General features: G+C 43.0%; 1 pseudogene; it reads right to left on the reverse strand.

Moving 5' to 3' along the window:
* Window positions 1-1,002: 1,002 nt before the first annotated feature.
* On the reverse strand, window positions 1,003-5,964 carry LOC136471580 (protein FERTILITY RESTORER RF2, mitochondrial-like; annotated as a pseudogene).
* Between the last annotated feature and the right edge of the window lie 749 nt (window positions 5,965-6,713).

Raw genomic sequence — 6,713 nt, forward strand, 5'->3', positions numbered from 1 at the left:
ACTGGTGCCACGATCAAGCTTAAAATGAGTTTGCTAACTAAGTCGGGGAGGCGTCAAATCAAACAAATACAACACGTCTGGATGGCTTTTCAATCGCGCTCTCGCCGTAACTCCTGGAGAGCAGCATGAGGAATTGATGATCGCGGGATTCTCCAACGCCCCACCACCCCCCGCTAATGAACTCTGATTATGCGTGATGGGTCGCAGCGTAACCACCAATCCCCGCATTCGCCAGCAATGATACCCTCACCAAACCGACGCTATTTGCAGCTCTCTTTTTTTTTTTTCAGCCGTCAGCCCCTATCTAAAGACCGAACGTGATCCGTCTGCGACAGCGACGTTCTGCATTTGTTAGCACTAACTGTACATTTTTTGCTTGACTCCGGACTGGTGGTTGCAGACAGAAGGGCCCAGGAAATCACGGGGCCGAAAATGCAGACGAAATAATAGAAAGACACCAAGACCCGAGACGAGACCTCGTCGTCTTCCTGGTCAAGTCCAGCGAATTCATACGGTTATTCTCGTGAATCTGCATCGAAATGAACGCCGAATTGCGAGATGCGGACTGACTCGTGGGTCGAGGCTTGGTGGTCTGGTCTGGTCTGGTCATTGTTGGTTCACGTCTAGCGTTCACAAAACATATTGACGGGGCGGCAACTTTGGATTCAAACACTCACAGCTGACTAGCACGGGAATTTCCCCGGAAACGAACCAGCAGGGGTGCAGCATCTGCTCTGCCCTCCATTTAGGCGCTATCCAAGTTGAGCATCTATCGGCAGCCTCGCCATATCGTTTACAGTGGACGCTCTGTTCTCGAGCTTGGTTGGGATGGACATGACGCTCTAATCACGCCGTCCAGTCCAGGCCAGGGCACGGCATGGGGATGATTGATATATGATTTCAAAAAAGGATTTAGTTTAAGTCCGCACTAAATCCTAGGGATCTGGATCAAACTCACTTTTCCAAACAAAACTTTCTAACACAAGAGAAGAACATGGAGTGTTTACTGAAACAGATGCATTCTTTACCGAATTGGATGACATACATATAGAATAAACTAACATCCTATCCCTTATTATGAAAAAAAAAAGTTCCTCCGAAGAGCCTGGAGTTTCAAACACTGTGTGTTCCTATGAACCTTGCTCGAGACGAGGTGAGAAAGTTCAAGGGAATGCATCAGAAGATTTCCACAGTACTTGACACCACACGGATCAATGGCAGAGCAAGTTGCAGTGCAAGTCCTCAATACAATCAATTGCACTCACATTGTATGATCGCGGAAGTTGGATTTAACCCAGAGTCACATGAAGCACTCTTCAGATCAGAAACCAGTAGCTTAGTGCCAGTGAGACTGCCGAAAGGCAATCATGCCTGCAGCAGCCCATTGCTGCCATCATCTCCAGCTCGGTGCCTCTGAGCAAGCAGGTACTTCTCGAACTCCTTCAGGTAGTCTAAGAGCAACACGCATGAGAAGAGAAGGAATCCGCCAAAGTAGTTGCTGCCCCCCTCCGCCGCCTCCACCACCACCCCCACCTTTGCCGAAGCGGAATGGAGGGAACCCACCGCTCCCGTCATCCAGTTTTGGCCCCTGTACTTTCCCTAGAACAGTTATAAATAACACGGGTAAAATTAAGTAAATGTGGTGAGTTTGACTTCTGTCTTTGAGCAACATCAGTTACCTGCTTCGAAGACAAGAAAAAAATGAATTCAATTATATGTAGTATGAGAGTTCTAAATTTTAACCTTTCTTATCACGTTGCATAGTTGCACTTGAAGATTTCTTTTGGACACTTTGTGTTTGAGTAGCGTTGCATTTCACAATCTGTAGCAAACAGTTGTCACAGGAGGGTGGTTAAACAAAGGATCTCACAGTGAAGTAGATCATAGACAATATAATCAAGGTAGCATTTTCAAGTTCAATTTTTGAATTTCACAGTGATGGTAGCCATTACAAGTAACAAGATACAGTACAAGTAACAATGATGGTATCTAAAAAATTATGGAAATTGAAGACATGTGATTTGACTAGAAACATCATAAATCCATAATATATATATGTGAGACACTGAACACACAAAATTTTCATAATATATGCACTCCTGGCATATAACTAATAGAATGAGGTCCTCATTGGCACATCACCTCAAGTTAGCAGTGAAGGTCAATCTACCATAGCTGACGATTTAACATAATTTTATATTGAAACATGGAGACAATGACAACACGTTTTTAAATGCACACAAGTTCCACTATGCAATGGTTACGTATGCTTTGATACAAGCATAGTTATTAAGGCGTCGCCTAGGCGTCGAGGCGCTAAAAGAAACCTGGGCGTCCCCGACGCCATGACCAAAAATCAGCAAAACAAGAGAGGAGGGGAGGCAGAAGAGAGAGGAAGAACTGGAGGAGGACTGGGAAGGCCAAGCACTTGTCTCTGCTCCATCCCCATCGGCTCCAGACGCTATGGCCGTCGCAAACTTCTGCGACATCGGACATCTGGGAGGGGCAGCAGCAGTCAGCAACCCTCGATCTGCGATCTACAGGTGACTGGAGAGGATTTGGAAGGGGGCGGCACCAGCAGTGAGGACGGGGAGAGGAAGAGGTAGGGAGGAATGGTTGCAGGCAGCAGCGGCGCAAATGGAGAACGGGAGAGGGAAGGACGGAGAGAAGAGTCCCACACAGAGAGGGGCAGTGGCGGCGGAGACGGAATGCTTGTCGATGGGAAGGGCTGAGGCAACAGATAGGTCACCAGGAAGGATATATGGGCTGGCTGGTGGGCTGGGCCTTTCTTAGTGTCTTGTCCTTCTTTTCTTCTTTTCTTTTTCTTTTTCTTTTTCTTTTTTTCCTTCCTCTGTGCTGCTGCTTTGAAGTTTCTTATAATCATATGGCGTCGCCTTGCCTCGCCTTATGATCGCCTAGGCGTCGCCTAGGCGATTGGAAGGGGGTGGCTCGCCACGTCTCGCCTTAGCGCCTTAATAACTATGGATACAAGGCCTGAATTTGTGATTAGTTCTCAATTCCTTAAGCTCAATTTTACATGTAGTAAGATCAAAATTGAGAACAATTCATTAAACACACTTACTCTCAATGTTGCTTTAGCAGACACTTTCCGACCAAATGAGATGTGATTAACTTTAGGTTGCTGAAATTCCGAACCTACCAATCAGTAAGAAATTTGGAAACATTATTCAACAATATATAGTGTATTACAATGTAAATTGTAAAAGAGGATCATCAAGGCCAAAACTCAGAAGGTTTGTGCAGATTCGCAGACCACAGAATCCAAGATCAAATGTTTCCTACCAAAATGTATCTTAGGCACCTAGACATGCATGGATGTGTCACCTACTCCCTCCCCGTCCCTAAATAACTATCGTTCTCGCTTCCCGAGAAAAAACTTTGACTAATTTTATAGAAAAAATATTAATATTTATGGTACATAATTAATATCATTAGATAGATCGTTGAATCTATTTTCATAATAAATTTATTTGGAGTTTATACAAATCTAGTCAAAATTAACACACGGAAACAAAAAACGACAGTTATTTAGGGACGGAGGGAATAGTCCCTAACCAAGTAACCCTCAATTAAAAGTGATGTAAAAAAAACCTCAATTAAAAGTTGGGGGAGGCTTTTTGGCCCACTTGTACATGTCCATGGACCTAAATGTACAATTCTAAAGTTTATAGACATGTGCAATTTACTCTAGAGAGAGTATTTACACATGAACTCAATGACTGTCTCATAAAAAGCAAAAGTGCGGTATGAACCTATCATATATGATACATACTCTTTAAAATAATAAAACAAAATACTTGACAACAGCCAATTTTTTATTTTATTTAAAAAGATTATTTACACATCAACTTAACAGCCGTCTCATAAAAAGGGAAAGTGTGCTATCACAGATTATCCATGACATATCTGAATAGACTCTGCATTTGATTCATCAGTTTTCATGGCTGAGGTAGAGCAGTCAAATCTTTAGAGCAAAAGGCAAGACTTGCAGGAAATAGGCTACCAGTCAAACTAAGATGCTTTACTTGCACCATATACTACACCACATACTGACACCACCACCACTTTATTTGGGTTCCAATGCATTTAAGGCAGCAACTTTAAGGATAAGCTAATAAACCAATATGAAATTAACAGCAATACAATATTACAAACTAGCAGATCATGAAGCTTTTTGAATGTGGTTACCTATACTAACAATGAGACAGGAGAGAGAAGAAATATACAGAGCATGGTTTTTAAGGCAACAAGGCAAGTGACCTCCTTTCCAGCTGCCTAGGCAAATAAGGCACTAGCCTAGGCAATGCCATACAAACATCTATTTCTACTAAAAATTCAGAAGAAAATCAGACCTTAATGTTGCCAACTCTTAGCATCAATACCATACTAGCATATAAAATCACATGACCAATGTACCACTTTACTAATAAGCAAGTATAAGACAAATCACAAGTACCCAAGCAGTACCATTTGCCTTTCAGGCTCATATAAGCAAACAACTAGCAGGCAAGCATCTTATCTTCTTTAAGAAACAAATCATAGGGAGAGCAAGAGGAGCAGAGGCACGCGTGGCTCAATCTGGGCCTGGTGGGAAGGTAGGGCAAAGCTAGGAGCCAGCGAACAGCAGAGCGGAGCTTGTGTTCAGTGAGGAGGCAGGGCAGAGCAATCCTCCACAAATCCTCGCCCTAGGTCCTGGCGGACGCAGATGTGCAGCCGGAATCGACACATGGGGAGCACAGCCAGAACCAGAATTGATGCACGGATGGACAGCAAAGCATTGCGTGGGGGATCTATGTGCCGATGCCAAATCTACTTGTTTTCACCGGCCAAAACTCTGTTATTACGTTATTTGCGTTTCTGGTTCAGTTAATCTTTTTGTTTCCAATTGTACTTCAAAATCAATAGTCTCTTGATGTATCATGACAAACAGACGAAACTCAGACTAACAATGAAAAAAATAGACCTTGAATCCAATAATTACCTCCAAATCTGGTAGTTGAAGTGCCATAGATTGCAGCTCCTGGCAATGAACATGTGCCAAGTTGAGACATTGTAGATGCAAATAAATGCCTACAAAGCCCAATAAAACACAAAATACCCATGAAAAATGAAACGCCTCACTGAATGCTTCAAAATGGAATATGCATCACTGCACATTGCATAGTTCAACATTAAACCTTTTATTTGTATTTGCTATCCAAAGACAGGAAAAGGAACATGATGATATTATCATATCATTACATATAAGAAGTATATATGCACATAATTGCTTTCTTCCACTTGTCAGCTGGTTTACCCATGTATGATGTCCGAAATATACCATTTGGCGTGCAGCATGACAAAATATAGCATAATATCCTATCATATCACAACTTTACTTATACAATCACTAAAATGATTTGAAACAAAATATTCCTTATATGAATTAATCATTTGGAAAGGGAAACAGCGACTGAAATTTCAACTAAATAATGATTGTACAAAGTTTCATTAGTCGGGCGGACCTGGTAAACGACAAGGGTGTACACATGTAAGCCCAGTAATTTTTGCCAAAAAAAAAATCGAAGTTAGTAGGCATAATACATGTATACCCTCGCTTTTCGAGGAGTCAATCAATCTCAAGACGACTTTATAGAAAATAGTAGATCAGACACGAATACAAATCGCCAAATAGCTTAAGTTAGGGTTCAGGCGCTCGGTTTCGCACAGCGGGAAGGGAAGAGAAGGGGTGGGCATACCCGGTGGGTGCTCGTCGCCGGTGAAGCGCCCGACGAAGACCTGGCGAAGGAACCGACTCGCCCTTGTGCTCCCCGCCGAGCGCGGCCCTTCAGCTCCGCGCGAGCGAGATAGGTCCGTCACTCCGTCAGCGAGCGAGATGCGCCGCCGGCAGGAGGCGGATGGGCCCTGTGGCGTGGGGTAGCTTCTCTTCTCTAATGCGTGCCAGCTCCGTCCGTCCACACCAGCCCATAACCAAGGAAGCCCCAGACGGCCCAACAGCCCGGTGTTGCAACAAGAGAAGCCGAGTGGATAATCACAAGTACTCCTCCGGCTGAGAATGGGTCTGTAACGCGTGTATGGGCTTGTCCCGTGCAGACTTCTGAGTGAGGGAGAGGTCGAGAGGATACAAGAGCATCTCCAAGTCTGCTAAAAAAAAGAGCATCTCCAAGAATTTTTGGAAAACAATTACTAAATCAATGATTTTTTTAAATGGCTAAAAAAGTTGGAAATGTATTTATTGAGTTTCTCCGACCATTTCTAAATCTCGTTCCTAAAAGATAGAAAATAATTTTGATCAGAAATCATGGACTATTTCTAAATCATCCCAACAATTTTTATATTTTCTTTTCCTTTTGTACATTTGTATTGAGAACTCGGTCCTTATCCCATATTCTTTCCCACGTCCTTTGCCCTCTAGATTGGCCCATCGATACGCACGCATATTTTTCCGTACGGTTGGATCAATTTTCTAAGTGTGGAAAGATTGTGAGTTGAAATGGAGTTGTTGAAGAGTGTTTTTTCAATCTTAAAAAAACAATCAAGGCTGAGAGTGAGTTCTGGAAACTCTTGGAAATACTCTAAGCTAGGAACAAGGAGAGAGCTATATCGAATTTGTGAGCACAAGCAGTACCGGCTCTGCAATTTTAAAGGTCCTTTGCAAACACGATGGTAAGGACCTATTAAACTATTTTTAG

The sequence above is a fragment of the Miscanthus floridulus genome, chromosome 8 (genome assembly GCF_019320115.1).
Source record: "Miscanthus floridulus cultivar M001 chromosome 8, ASM1932011v1, whole genome shotgun sequence".
Classification (NCBI taxonomy): Eukaryota; Viridiplantae; Streptophyta; class Magnoliopsida; order Poales; family Poaceae; genus Miscanthus; species Miscanthus floridulus.